We start from the raw sequence: 16,290 nt of genomic DNA, 5'->3' as shown, positions 1-16,290 counted from the left end.
TAAAAATATATTGACATTTTTCCATGAAGAGTACTATTAAATGTTTGTGGATATTAGTGTTCTATGGGTTCAGTGTGGGAGAGTGAGAGGTTACAAACTTTTCTGAATTAAAAAAGCAGCATATAATTTTAGATTTATTTTGTTATAATTGAAAATATGAAAGGCATATGAATGATTACATCCTAATATTTGTCTGATTATATAGATATGCCTGACTGTCATGAGACATCCAATAGACATCAAATATCTAACAAGAAATATATAATTTGTTTATAATCTTAGCCCTCTACAAATTGCAGGGTTCACCATTCTGAGTATATTGTTCACGCTCCTTTCCTGTGACTGCTTCAGAGTCATTCATTTATTAATACTGTGCATCTAAAATTGTCACGGCTGGTCATTTGGAAGAATCTCAGAAGTAGCAGGTTCTTGCTCTCATTCCAAGAGTGTATTCTCTGCTGAGTAGGGTGAGGGTGCACCCAGCTCAAGCCTCATCTGATCCACTGACAGGCTCAGTTATCTCCTGCCCAGGCAAGGGACGGGCTTCTCTATCCAGAGCTGAATCCTCAGGACCAGGCAGTGTGGCTGAAACAAGCCACTTCTTAGCAGGCGAGACACAACCTGCCTGGGTGGTCATGGCATAGAAGGTCTGCTCCTGGGCACACAGAGGCCCCAGAGCCAGGCAAATTGAGTGAGCTTCTCCCAGGTCAGTGGAAAATGGATCTGCTGAACCAACACCTGGGGGTAGGTTTTGATAAATGGCCTTTGACACACATTGCAAGGTCACCAAGCTTTCCGAAGTGACAACTATTGAACTCCTGGGGCCCATTAACTGTGCCACTTGCTACACATAGTATAAACCATGAAAGGCCCTCTGTGGTGGGCATCACAGGTCTCCTGGATTTCACTGCTGTGCAAAGCAGTGGAGGACTTTGGTTTCTTTTTCAACATCAAGCTGCGCTCCTCTCCTGAACAGTTCCCTGTAGAGGAAGCATGTGAGTGAGAGACTCGCCCAAACAGTGCTCACAGACCCTCATTTCCACAACCTCCCATGCACCTTCAGGTAAACCTCGTTTGTCTCTTCCCCTTCATCCTGACCATCTCAGCACTTTAATGAAGTGAAGCTTAACCCCTTCTGAGTCCCCAAATATCCCCTGAGTTCTGGGGTCTCAAAAATTTTTTAGTCATTAAGAAACCCCCTTGCTGCTCAAGCCCTCTCTCAAAGTCTACTGCTTGTTTGTCCTTTGGGGGGTAAACAAAGGCAAGATTCTACCTGCACTGTCTTGGCAGCTGTTCTTGGAACTGATTTTCATTTTCTTGAAATTTTCCTCATGTGAGCTCGACTCTGATTCTGCTGATAAAATAAGAGTTGGAGTAAGTGCCTTCTACCAAACACCCTTGAAACTTTAGTTCATCCTGGACACTCAGGAGCTTAAGTTGTCACCAAACCCGGTCCCCTCTGTTCTCCAGAGTCCGGAACCTGTAAGGTCCTGGAAGTCAAAGAGCTCCCAGTTTCCTTGCCAGGGGAGACTCTGTTGCTTCCCTGACTCTTTTCACCTTGAAAGAGTCAAATTTTCCCTCACCTAGCAGTGCTGTTTCTGGCTTTAAGCTTAATTTTCTCAGAATTCTTCTCTTCATTTAGATTGGGCTCTGATCTTAGTGCAACATGGAGTTTAGGTGACTCACCTCTCTCATGCACAGAGTCGCATAGTCTATCTCTGATAAATATTTCTGGATCAGTCTTTAAGGTGAAGCTCTTCTGCCAGTGTCATGAGTGAACACATTTCTCAAAGCCTCCTCAGGGACTTAAGCCATTTCCCATTCCTAATTTCAAAATAAAACCCCACTAAAGACACATAGCTCAGTATTCCTGATTCAAACCCTCGTTGGAGACTTCATAGGAACAGCCCGATGCCTTACTTTGCCTTTCCATGTGCTTCTCACTGGAGTGGGAGGAGGGAGTCTTGCCTTTTGCTTTGAACGGTTTCTTCTCATCTGAGCCCTTTTCTGTAAAGGAAATCTGTTTGAAAGAAGGATGGTCAGTGGGACATTGGATGGAGGAGCAGTGGGGGATCATAGTCTTTATTTCTTTTTTCTCATGTTCAAACTCAAATGAAAGGTGCTCTCTCTCACATATCCCAATTCACAGTGTGAGTTATTCTCTTAGACCCGCCTTTTATATGTCCCTCAGCTGGGCGTGGCTTGCTCTTATTGGCTGAACAGTTTTCTTCTTCCTTCCTCATTAGGGCCTCAATAAGAAAAGTTTCATGCTGTAGTTTTACTATGGACCTAAACACAGTTAATGGGAGACATTTTCTGGGTCTTGACATAGCGTCAAAAACAAAAACTAAAATAGTCAAGGGCACAGAAATCAGAAGATAGGGGAATCATTTTTTCTAATTTCTGTCCCGATTCCTACCTGGAAGTATTTTGATCCTGCTTATTTTTCAAGATGCAGAATAAACATATCTATATTGAACTGTTTTATATATTTTGCAAAGAAAGAGCATTATACATAGTGTTAAAATCATGTACATAGATGTTATAATTTTTCAAATGCTTGGAAATGTCAAATTAAAATTATGGTTGATTGTATTAGATACATACATATATGATAAAATAAAAAGTGGAGAAAAAGTAAATACCAAATAAAATTGCTATTTCTACCTTAACAAGGGGGAAGAGAATTAGATCAAACTGAATCGAATTGAATTGATTAGATTAGAGCTGGTAGTAACTTAGTCAGCCCATGATTCCTGAGGCAGCAAAAAGTCTAGGTGGAAAGAGAAACTTTCCCCCTTTGTCAGCCTTCCTCAAAGCTCTACTTTGTTTTTTAGAATTTATTCAGTCTCTCTAGTAAAACTGGACTTGGTCCCAAACAGGTAACACAACTGATCACAAGAAAAACAACCTAGATCCTGAGCATTCAGCTTGTGTCTTCACACAGCAGACACCACCTGAGTCCCATAAAAGCCTGTGTTGTTTCCCAACATCCACCATTGAGACATATTCCAGAGCAGCCTCTCAAAATCACCTAAACAAGATGGAACAAGGTATGGTGGAGTTTCCAGGCTCAGGACAGCTGCCTCATTCATTCTTACTGAGAAATCTCTATCTGCTGGTTAGAGCTATCAAACTGTAGAAGACTTAGTTCATGTCCCAGCAAGTGTCCCCTAAAAGGACCTTATTTTTCCCTCGTCTGAGAAAAGCATGCAGAAATAAGAACTTCTATGTTAGAGAGTACTCGGTCCTCAACTCTCTGATACCTTGCTTGACTGATGAACTGATGCCCTGAGGAGGGGAAAGATCCAGGGAAGAGCCTGTGCTGGTGGCTCTGTGTTTTCCCAGCTGTGCTGTTTGTGTGCAAATAGTGGCACCCAAAAAAAATCAGGTGGTAGACAGACAGACACTGCCTAATAAAATTGTCTGAATTTAAATAGGATTTAAATGGAACTTATAATATCATTATATATTGATACTATGTTATATATAATTTATTTGATATATAAACAAGTTGTGAATATTATATCTTAAGCAGTCATTTACACAGAGCAGATAATATTCTTAGATTCTATTGTTTATAAGTCATTATTACAAAATTTAACACAATTTTATTATAAATAACCTAACAAAAATTTAATGTTATTATAATATCACAGTAATACATATGAATTGTGATACCTTAATATATTGTGATGTCATAATACATATGAATTGATATCAAAATATATTGTGCTGTCATAATACATATGAATTGTGATATCATAAAATATGATGTCATGATACATACGAATTATGGTGTCGTGTATATTGTGATGTCATGATATATATAAATTATGGTATTATAATATATTGTGATGTCATAAAACATACATGATATCATATTTATTTATATTTATGATATAATAACTGTAAAATTTTGTCAGTTAATTTTATAAGAAAATTGAATTAAGTTGTGTAATAACATTAACATATAAAGAAACTTAGAGTCATGTTGAAAGATGAAAGAGGAGCAGGCATCTCACATGGTAGGGGTGGGAACAGGAAAGATGGGGGAGGGATAGGCCTCACTTTTAAACCAACAGATCTCGTGAGTACTCACCATGACAAAAACAGCACAAAGCCATGAGGAATCCATCCTAATGCTTCAACCATCTCCCATCGGACCCACCTGTAACATTAGGGATTAAAATTTAATATGAGATTTGGAGGGGACATATAACTATATCATATGACTGTTAGAAAAACAGATGAAACACTCATGGTTTCTATTGTTCAGATACTTTCATTCCAGAGCAGATGGCTAAATGACTGAATTCAATATTCTGTGGTCAGAAGAGAGAAGGCAGGTGTACAGGGGACTTTGGCTACATTTGTTCCACTTCCCTTATGCTGTTGTTGTGAGTTCTGATATCACCACCTGAAGGGCGATTCATGGACAGAAGAATAATTGTTATTGTTGTGATTATTCCTATTTCTTTTACCTTAGTAAAAATATTTTTTTTAGCTTCCCATTTAATTGTCCTAAAATACCCTGTTTTTTTAAAATTCCTTCTTATTATGTGTTATAAAAATTGACAGGGAAATGGCTAAAATAGATTAAAACTATACAAACTCTAGGAGTCAAGTTTTTACAGGGAAGGCTTAAGAAAGACAGAACTAGAAATACTCCACCAGCATGGATGTCAGCCACATGGGGCCCACTTTCTGTCCCAGCCCTGCCCAGATCCACCCTCTTCTAAGGCCTCATCTGAGTTGGGTTTCACCCTAGAATCTCCTCTCACAGAACTAATTAAAGGAGATCAGACATTATACATTTGTGGATGAAAATTTCTTTTTCACTGAAGCCAGTGCTTCTACAGACATCCCACCCAGCAACCTACAGTTCATTTCTGCAGATCCAGTAGTTCCTCTACAAGGCATAAGAAAGTCAATATATAATACCACACATCTACAACCATCTGATCTTTGACAAACCTGAGAGGAACAAGAAATGGGGAAAGGATTCCCTATTTAATAAATGGTGCTGGGAAAATTGGCTAGCCATAAGTAGAAAGCTGAAACTGGATCCTTTCCTTACTCCTTATACGAAAATTAATTCAAGATGGATTAGAGACTTAAATGTTAGACCTAATACCATAAAAATCCTAGAGGAAAACCTAGGTAGTACCATTCAGGACATAGGCATGGGCAAAGACTTCATGTCTAAAACACCAAAAGCAATGGCAGCAAAAGCCAAAATTGACAAATGGGATCTCATTAAACTAAAGAGCTTCTGCACAGCAAAAGAAACTACCATCAGAGTGAACAGGCAACCTACAGAATGGGAGAAAATTTTTGCAATCTACTCATCTGACAAAGGGCTAATATCCAGAACCTACAAAGAACTCAAACAAATTTACAAGAAAAAAACAAACAACCCCATCAAAAAGTGGGCAAAGGATATGAACAGACATTTCTCAAAAGAAGACATTCATACAGCCAACAGACACATGAAAAAATGCTCATCATCACTGGCCATCAGAGAAATGCAAATCAAAACCACAATGAGATACCATCTCACACCAGTTAGAATGGCGATCATTAAAAAGTCAGGAAACAACAGGTGCTGGAGAGGATGTGGAGAAATAGGAACACTTTTACACTGTTGGTGGGATTGTAAACTAGTTCAACCATTATGGAAAACAGTATGGCGATTCCTCAAGGATCTAGAACTAGATGTACCATATGACCCAGCTATCCCATTACTGGGTATATACCCAAAGGATTATAAATTATGCTGCTATAAAGACACATGCACACGTATGTTTATTGCGGCACTATTCACAATAGCAAAGACTTGGAATCAACCCAAATGTCCATCAGTGACAGATTGGATTAAGAAAATGTGGCACATATACACCATGGAATACTATGCAGCCATAAAAAAGGATGAGTTTGTGTCCTTTGTAGGGACATGGATGCAGCTGGAAACCATCATTCTTAGCAAACTATCACAAGAACAGAAAACCAAACACCGCATGTTCTCACTCATAGGTGGGAACTGAACAATGAGATCACTTGGACTCAGGAAGGGGAACATCACACACCGGGGCCTATCATGGGGAGGGGGGAGGGGGGAGGGATTGCATTGGGAGTTATACCTGATGTAAATGACGAGTTGATGGGTGCAGCACACCAACATGGCACAAGTATACATATGTAACAAACCTGCACGTTGTGCACATGTACCCTACAACTTAAAGTATAATAATAATAAATAAATTTTAAAAAAAAAAAAAAGAAAGTCAATATAAATGCCAAAAAATCTATCTGAACAGTTCACCCTTTCTTTCTGTATTCCTCTCATCTGTCTACACCGCTTTTATTCTACACATTTTCTTTACAGGTAAATTATTTTAAAAATGAAAGAAAAAATAGAAATACTAGGTCATTCAATCCTGGGAATTACAGAAAGTTTAGCACCCAACTCCTAGGAAGCTATAAGGATGAACTCACCATATGATGTTTCCAGCACAGCTGTGTAACATACTTCTGAACACATAGTACATGCTCAATAAACATTGTATTAACTAATGTATACATGTTTTTCAAATGCAGGCCTACTCTAACATTGATGCGTTCTCTAGCATCTGAAAACTTTAAAGAGTCAGCAGAGAATAACATGCTTGTTAATGGTGATTGCTGATTTCCACTTTGGGCCAAAAGTATTTATGTTGTGGTAACAGTGTTGGGTGTCAGGAACTCTGTATCCTCTGACGACTTTCTCTAGCTGAGTGGATGTACTGTGAGAAACATCAGCATTAAGAGAAAACTTTTTTAAAGAAGCCAATTCATGGACCCCTTCCAAACCTGCAAAATTACATTACATTACATTAATTACATTACTAAGAGAGAATGTAATCAGAGAGGAATCAGAAATGATTTATATGTACATTGAAACTTAAGAGGCAAGACTTAGCTAAGTGTCTCTCAGCCTAGGCTTCCAACCATAATCACATGACCACTTTGAAAAAATACCATCACCTGTACTCTCCCCATAGATTCTGTCAGTTAATCTTGATTGGAGCATCCATATGACTTTTATTAGGAAGTCAAATTGTCCTTCTTTGATGATTACATAATATTATATCTAGAGAAATCTAAAGACCACCATAACACTTTTATATTTGATACATGAATTTACTAATGTTTCAGGATATGAAAATCAATGTACAAGAATTAATAGCATTTTTATACACTGATGTTGATCAAGCTGAGAACCAAATTAAAAAGTCAATTTCTTTTAAAATAACTACGCAAAAGGTAAAATACCTACAAATACAATGACTCAAATAGGCCAAAGATCTCTAGAAGGAAAACTACAAGACACTGAAGAAATAAATTGTATATGACACAAATAAATGAAAAAAACTCCCATGCTCATGGATTGGAAGAATTATTATCATTAAAATGACCATACTACCCCAAACAATCTACATATTAAATGCAATTCCTACCATAATGCCAATGTTATTTTTTATAGAATTAGAAAAACATTTTAAATTCATGTGGAACCATAGGAAAGCCTGAACTGAATGGGCAAAGCAAATTTAAGCAAAGAAAAGAAAGTTGGAGATATTATGTTACTTGACTTGAAATTATACTAGAAGGCTTTAATAACCAACACAGCATGGTACTGTTAAAAATAGAGGCAGTGATGAATGGAAAAAAACAGAGAACTGGAAATAAAACCACATACCTACACACAACTGATCTTTTACAAAGTCAAAAAAAAACATACACTGGGGAAATGACATTCAATTCAACTTATTGTGCAAGAAAACTTGTATTGCTGTGTGCACAAGTATGAAATGAAATCCCTAACTCTCACCATATAGAAAAATCAACTCAATATGATTAAAATATTAAAATGTAAGACCTGAAATGATAACAATTCTAGAAGAAACCCTATGATAAACACTTCTAGATATTGGCCTGAAAAATAATTCATGACTAAAATCTCAAAACCAGATGCAACAATAACCAAAATAGAGAAATGGAACTTAAACTAAAAAGCTCCTTAAAGGGTGTTTTAATTAACAGGTGAGCAGACAACCTATGGAATAAAAAAAATGTTTGCAAACTATGCATGTGACAAAGAACTTATGTTCAGAATATACAAGGAAATCAAACAACTCAACAAGAATAAAATAAATAACCTCATTAAAAAGCAGGCAAATAAAGGGAACAGATATTTTTCAAAAAGACAATGATGGCCAACAAGCATGTGAAAAATGTTCAATGTTGCCAATGCTCAGATAAATGACAATTAAAATCCACAATGAAATACCATTTTACACCATTCATAATGGCTAATTATTAAAAAGCAGAAAAATGACAGATATTGGCATGGATACAGAGAAAAGAGAATACTCATACACTTTTTGTGGGAATGTAAATTTCTACAACCTCTATAGAAAACAGTTTAGAGATTTCTCAAAAAATTAAAAATAGAACTTCCATTTGATCCAGCATTCCAACTACCATCTATCTACCCAAAGGAAAATAATTCATTACATAAATAATATACCCACACTCATGTTTATTGCAGCACTATTCACAACAAAAAAGATATGGCGTCAATTTAAATTTATCAATCAATGGTTGAATAAGGAAAATTCACTATACATTTACACCATGGAATACTACTCAGCCATAAAGAAGAATAAAATTATGTCTTTGGCAGCAACATGAATGGAACTGGAGGCCATAATTTTAAGTGAAATAACTCAGAAACAAAATATCAAATACTATATTTTCCTCACTTATAAGTAAGAGCTCGATAATGCATACACTTGGATATACCGGAGGCTTAGAAAGAAGGGAGGTTATTAGAGGGTTTAGAAATTAGAAAATACCTGATTGAAACAATGAGGACCATTCAGATGATTGTTACACCGAAAGCCTTCATCACTATGCGACACGTTCCTGAGATGAAACTGCATTTGTACTGTCTAACATATTAATAAAGAGAAAAATAACTGAGTTTTATCAAGCGGGCAGACTGAATAGACCTCATAATTTTCAAAAATATTTAGATTAGGCAGTAAAATAATATTAGTAAAAATAAATTAAAAAAAATTTTTTTTGAGACAGACTCTCACTCTGTTGCTAAGGCTGGAGTGCAATGGCCTGTGTTGGCTCACTGCAACCTCCATCTCCTGGGTTCAAGTAATTCTCCTGCCTCAGCCTCCTGAGTAGCTGGGATTACAGGTACTTATCACCACCCCTGGCTAGTTATATATGTATGTATGTATGTATGTGTATATATATATATATATTTTTTTTTTAGTAGAGACAGGGTTTCACCACATTAGTCTCGAACTCCTGACCTCAGGTGATCCACCCACCTTGGCATTCCAAAGTGCTGGGATTACAGGTGTGAGCCACTGCACCCAGCCAAAAATCATATTGCATTTTTAATAATAGTATAAAAAGATAATGTGATGATGGTTTCCAGCTGCATCCATGTCCCAAACCTGCACGTTGTGCACATGTACCCTACAACTTGAAGTTTAATAATAATAAATAAATTTAAAAAAAAAAAAAGAAAAAAAAAGATAATGTGATGAATAATAGTAGTACTTAGCACATACAATATGTTAGGCAAGATTCTAAGCCATTAGACATTTGTAGAGAGAATATTTGATGGTATAAAATAAATAACACAAAGATTCATTGGCAATGACAAATTGACATATTTTTAATCATATCAGATGATACTAAAACCATTATAAAATTTACTGTTTTGTGTCATAGTAAAGGATCATAATGTTAAATAACTTCATTAAAAAGTTTGAGGTATATAGACAAATGGGCAGTATGTTTACCAGTAAACAGAGGATAAACATTATTTTCAAAGATAAAAAAAAAAAGATTATTTATTTATTTATTTATTTTGATTAGGGGAGCAGCTTTATTAGCTGGGGATATAGTGGGGTCCTCTCCCTGGGAGGTGGGGTCTTCCACTGGTCACACCCGGCAGTGGTCCAGGACAAGCCATGCAATTCAGTGCTGGGCTCAGCTCCGGCCGGGCCTTACAGAAGGCGAACTGTGCAGGGAAGCAGTAGCTGTGGCATCCTTACCGTCTGCTCCGGCCTGCTGCACTGGGTCCCTGGTGCTGTTCAGGCTCCCGCCGAGCCTGCGTCTCTATAGGCAGCGACCCACCTGGCTCAGAACCTTATCGTTAGAGCCCGGTTTGATGCAGGCCAGGCATTTTTGCTTCCTCCACTTGGGCTGGACATTGCACTCGGGTATCTTCTGGTCCTTCCTCAAGCCGCTTGTCTGCTTAAATTCCAGCCTCACAAATGTTGGAGCTGGGAAGGGCGTGTCCACAGCGCCTTTCGGTGCCTGCACTCCCGTGGCCTCTGCCTTTGCAGGCCTCAGCGGAGCGCCTCCTCACATTACCCGGTGAAGGCTATGTCACTGCAGAAGATACTGGGGTGGAAAATGAGGGGAAAAAATGGCCCCCCGTGTATCAGAGTAATTGTCATTAGATAAGCTGTGTTGCAGGAAGGGTCACTCTTTATCATTACTGCTGTAAAACCTGCTGCAATTGGAAGAGAAAATGATCTGGAACATACTGTTTGAATCCCTGAAGTTGGTGGTGTCAGTAAATTTCATGCAGAAGTTTATTTTGACCATGACTTACAAAGTTATGTCCTTGTAGATAAAGGCAGTCAAAATGGAACATTTGTTCCTGGAAAACGGATGGCTCAGCTGCAAACTAAATGTGAGCCTTATGTCCTTGAGCATAGACATGAAGTGAAAATTGGAGAGACTGTGTTACCCTTTCACATTCACCCTGGCAGCGATACTTGTGATGGCTGTGAGCCATGGCAGGTTAGAGCTCACCTTTGTCTTGATAAGAAAGATGAATTGTTTACTGGTCCAACACTAAGTAAGGAGAAAAAAGAGTTGGGAATAAGAAAATAATTAAAGAAAATACGAGTAAAATATGGTTTCAAAGTACACACTATGAAGATGAATAGACATTGAAGAATCTAAAATATAAAGATAGAGCTGAAGAACATATGGAGCAGATTGGAAGTTAAAGAGCTTTCAAAAAGATGATGCTCCTGCATCTGTTTCTTCTGAAACTAGTGACAGTAACAAAGGTCAGAGGATGTTGGAGAAGATGGATTGGAAAAAAAGAGAGGCTCTGGGAAAGGATGGTGGGGAATGAAAACTCCGATTCAGCTTCAACTTCAACTTCAGTGAACACATGTAGGCTTGGGGACACATAATCCATACTCAATTGAAGATGTTCGCATTTTCCAAAACAAAAGCAAACAAACTGTGACAAAACATGAGATAAGCATGCTGAAAACTTCCCAGAAATGAAACCTTAAAGAGATGACCTAGGGACCACACCTTGGGTAAAAGGGACTGTAGAGTGAGGTTAATCATAGAAGAAAACTGAAGCTTTAAAAACAAATAGAGTTTGGAAACTATTATTTATTTTATTTTATTTTTTGCAGAACTTTTCTCCCCAAAAGAGTCTGTGGCACAGAGGAACTGTGTCACAGTTTACCCTTTCCTGATTCAGAAATGCGTAATAAAGTTTGGCTTGAAGGTTTTTAAAACCATATTTAAAAATAAATAGTAACTGAATCAAGTTATGCAGTAAGTGGACTAAAGTTTAGAGAGGACAGATGAGTTTATCAAACTTCATTATTTTATTTTGTCGTTTATGACATCCATATAAGGACAAAACCATATAAGCAAAACTCATGTAACCACTAACGACTTAATGTACATTTGTCTTTGTACCATATATTCACAGTAAGATGTACAGCAAAAAAAATCAAAAGTTTATAAAAATACATGACTATATGCATCCTTGTTTATGCCCTTTAGAACATAGTTAAAAGAACCTCTTATACTTGAAATAGTGTAAATAATATTATTGAGGAACTAATGAATAGATGACATGTTGTAGAAAATTAGTCTTTTCTTATTTTCTTCTGTGAAGAATCTGTTGATTTGTACTACGTATTTAGCATTTATATTTGGTTTGTTTCATAGCTACTGAGATATTTACATATAAACAACTAAGTACAGTATTGAAATAGTGTGCTGACATTTGTAGTTTACATAGGTATTATTGCAGGCAATGCGGAGTTGCACCAGAGAAATCTGATTTCTAGTACAAAAGGAATACTTAGCCAGGCCTCAAGATCAAGATATTTGTCGAAAATGTCCTCAATTGCAATAAAAACATTACAACATTTTTTAAAAAGCTCTTTTCAATAAATTCTGAATTAAACGGAAAATTTAAATTATACCTTATATGGAGTTAGGAAAGTGCTAATGAGGTAAAATGGCAATTGAAGCCGAAAGATCCAAATTCAGGTAAATAATTTTACCCATATTGATTTTATATTAAAGGAAACAATGATTCTGACTATATACTATTAACTGCAGTTAAGTATTTCAGAAATGTGCGCGTAATACATAACTAATTCTCTAATGGTAAAAAAAATCACATTCTACAAATTATTACAATATGGTCTATAAAAGAGAGTGGCATTTCAAATAAAAAAACTTGGAATTTCTCATGAGGTGGTGATCTATGCCATAGAACATCTACATAAAATATGTTATTCATGTATGCAACTGTTGATATTTTTGTTTTTCAGGAAAATGACATCCTTTAAAAACTTAACACAGATAACTAAAATCACCAGGAAGTTATAAGACTTCAAAAAATGCCTAATGTAGTTGAAAGAAAATTATGGAAACTTCTCAAGACCAGAAGTAAATAAAGGTAATGATTCAGAGAAGTAATCAACCTAAGAGGCCAGTGCTCCATTCAGATGCATCTGATCACAAGGATGCCAGATGATGTGGGTTGTTCAGCTTCTGACAAGGCACATGGAATAAATATAGATAAACTGCCTGCTGGTGTCCAGAGTGTGCGTTCTTCCATATGTCAGAACTAAATTATAAATTATGTTGTACAAAGGGACATAAGCTACTAGCATGAAGCATTAGATTTTAGATTAAATTATGTGGCACACAAAACTCAGATATGAGGTTTATATTTAAATGTTTGCCAATATAATGAAAACCAAGAAACTAAAATAATGTGGGAAAAAATCTATGAAAAATCTATGAAATGCTGAGCACAATTAATGTAGTCATATACTTTATAGAAGGCAAATTAATACAAAATACAAATATATTTACTTACATATGAAGATCAGATGAGAAGAAATGAAAAACATTTAACTATTTTCCAGACTATAAAAACAAGAAGGCAATATTCAAAGAATCTGTGACTCATGTTTCAGAAATCAGAAACAAGACATGAATCCTATCAAAGTTTAGAATGTAATAAGTCAAAAAAGATAAATTAATGAATACTTAAAAGAAATAATGGTTTAGGTTATTGTGAATACTGCTTCAATAAACATGAAAGTGCAATTGTCTTTTTAACATACTGATTTTATTTCCTTTTGATATATACCCAGTGAGATTGCTGGGTGATATACATGGTAGTTTTATTTATAATCTCTTGAAAAACCTCCATGCTGTTTTCCCTAAGGGTTGCACAAATTTACATTCTCACCAACAGTGTATAAGTGCCCATCTATGGATGAATGAAGAAAATGTTATACACATACATAGACAAACACGCACATGCAAATACACAAGGTAATAATGTTCAGTCAGAAAAGAGAATGAACTGCTGTCATTTATATCAACATTGATGAATCCAGAGGACATTATGTTAGAAGAAATAAGCCAGCCACAGAAAGAAAAGACCACATGATGTCACTCATATGGGAAATTAAAAAAAAAAGTTGATCTCATAGAAGGTAGAGAGTAGACTGGTGGTTACTAGAGGCTAGGGAGAGCGAAGGGATGAAAAAATGGGAAGAGGTTTGTCGAAGTTACAGTTACAGTTAGAAAGGGAGAATAAATTCCAGTGTTCTATTACACAGTAGGGTGACTATAGCTAATAAGAATGTCCTGTTTATTCTAACACAGCTAGAAGAGAGGAGTTTGAATTTTATCCGCACAAAGAAATAAAAATGTTTAAATTGCTAGATATGCAAATTACCCTGACTGGGTCATTGTACAGCAGTATATACGTGCATTGAAACATCACACTGTACTCCATAAATATGTACAATTATTGTATCAATTATAAATAAAATATCTTAAAAAAAGAAAAATGATCAACCTGCATGACACAAAAAAGAAGAAAACCTTTTAAAAGCAGTGAGACAGAAAACAGATAACCTATAAACCTGAGGGCAAACTCTTACCTCTGTATCAAGTCAGAAAACTGAAAAATTAATATCAATAAAATATTAACATAAAAGCTTCTGGACACCATAGAAATCTATTAACAGGGTGAAAACACAACCTCTAAAATAATAGAAATTATGTGCATCTGACAAGGAGTTAATATCCAAAATATACAAGGGACTCAACTCAACAGCAATAAAAATCAAAAAAACAAAACTACAGAATAAGCAAAAGACCTGAGTAGACATTTTTTCCAAAGAAGACCCAACGAAATGCTCAACATCACTAATCCTCCAGAAAATGCAATCCAAACCATATGAGGTAGTTCCTCACCCTATTCGGAATGGCCATTATTAAGAAGACAAAAGACAACAAGGTGTGATGAAGATGTGGAGGAAAGGAAACACTTATACACTGCAGGTGTTAATGTAAATGTAGTACATTTTTAGATTTATTTAGTCATTTATTTTTAAGAAACCTGTGTGGAAAACTATACAGGTTTCTCAAAACAGAAACCAAAAACCTAAAATTGAAACTACCATATAATCCGCAATTCCGCTATTCAGTATAGATCAAAAGGAAATAAAATCAGCGTGTCGAAAAGATAACTGCATTTCCATGTTTATCATGGCACTACTGACAGTAGCTCAGATATGGAATCAATCTTAGTGTCCAGCAAGGGATAAACGGATGAAATAAATGTGTTGTATACACACAATGAAATACGATTTAACCGTAGAAAGAATAAAATCCGGCGCTGTGCGCTAACGTCGGCCTCGGACAAGGCCGCCCTGCTCCTGCTTCCGGCCTAGTCGCGGCCCAGACAACTGGGCGTCCTACCGCAGTCCATCCCTCAGGACCCCCCACCCTCTGCCTCCCAACAGCTCGGGCTTTTGAGGTCGCGCGGCTGTTGCAGCAGCTTGGAATTGGAGAAGCCTAGTCCTGCTCTCAGGACAGAAACAGGAGCCCCGTGGCAGCCGCGGTACTAGAGGCTCCTGGTCTCCGCCGGTGCCACCTCAGAGCTTGCCATGTCTCCTATACCCGGAGTCAATCCGCAGCTCATTGCCGAGTTACTCCTACTAGCAGCGGCCGGGGAGGGACTGGAGCGGCGGGACGTTTCAGGGGAGCTTAAGAAGGAGGAACCACAGCCGCGCGTCCTCTTTCCCCAGGGATGTGCAGAATTACAATGAAATTATGACTCCTCATCCTGCGCATTACCAATGGGAAAACTGGAGTCTAGAAAATGTTGCCACCGTTTTACCCCACCGGTTCCCCAGTAGATATATTTGGGTGATAAAGTGCTCCCGAACGCATTTGCACAAATTCAGGTGCCATGATAGTTTTCTGAAAAGTAACATGTTTTGTTCCCCAGAACACGATACTGACTCTGGAGCTTTTAAGCACTTTTATATGTTATTAGTTAATGCTTGTAAGTCAGAGTAGTTTATGAAAGAAAAATTTAAATCATTGAAATAAGGACCCCACAGCATCTGATTGTAGTCCAGTTCTTCTCATACTACAAATCGTTTCCAGGGAGAAAAACAGAGGACGTGTGAAAAATCTGATGAGGTGGCCATAAGTTCTTATCCACCATCCCTAAACGATGCATCATTTATTTTGATTGGATTCAGTAAAGTTTGGGTTGTTTTGAATCAGTTTCTTTTTGAATTGAAGAAAGATAAGAACATAGATGCTTTCGTTAAAGGCGTAAGAACAATGTATTGACTGGGTGGTGGTCATTCTGCAGGAAGCAATACTTGGGTTACTTAACCACAAACCTTGAAAGAATTTGCACTAAGAAGGATTATTGTTCACATCCATATAACACTTCACCAAGTAAGTGACCCAATGAGATCTTCGATTTGAAAGGAACAAAATAAATTTGTTTAGATACTTGGGGATATTGGTATGCTGGTGACTAGCCGAATTCATTTCACAAAGGAAGCTCCCTACATAGAGAATCCCTTCAGAGTTCATGAAGTATTTTGA

At 37.0% G+C, this 16,290-nt stretch overlaps 2 pseudogenes; both read left to right on the top strand.

The window, feature by feature from the left end:
• The first annotated feature begins 10,349 nt into the window (after window positions 1-10,349).
• Window positions 10,350-11,441, top strand: LOC119621209 (angiogenic factor with G patch and FHA domains 1 pseudogene; annotated as a pseudogene).
• A 3,888-nt stretch (window positions 11,442-15,329) lies between these two features.
• Window positions 15,330-16,290, top strand: LOC103231622 (mitochondrial protein C2orf69 pseudogene; annotated as a pseudogene).

The sequence above is a fragment of the Chlorocebus sabaeus genome, chromosome 5 (assembly GCF_047675955.1).
Source record: "Chlorocebus sabaeus isolate Y175 chromosome 5, mChlSab1.0.hap1, whole genome shotgun sequence".
In the NCBI taxonomy this organism is placed as follows: Eukaryota; Metazoa; Chordata; class Mammalia; order Primates; family Cercopithecidae; genus Chlorocebus; species Chlorocebus sabaeus.
Note: the sequence above shows the minus strand (reverse complement) of the source record. Positions and strands in the feature narration are given on the sequence as shown.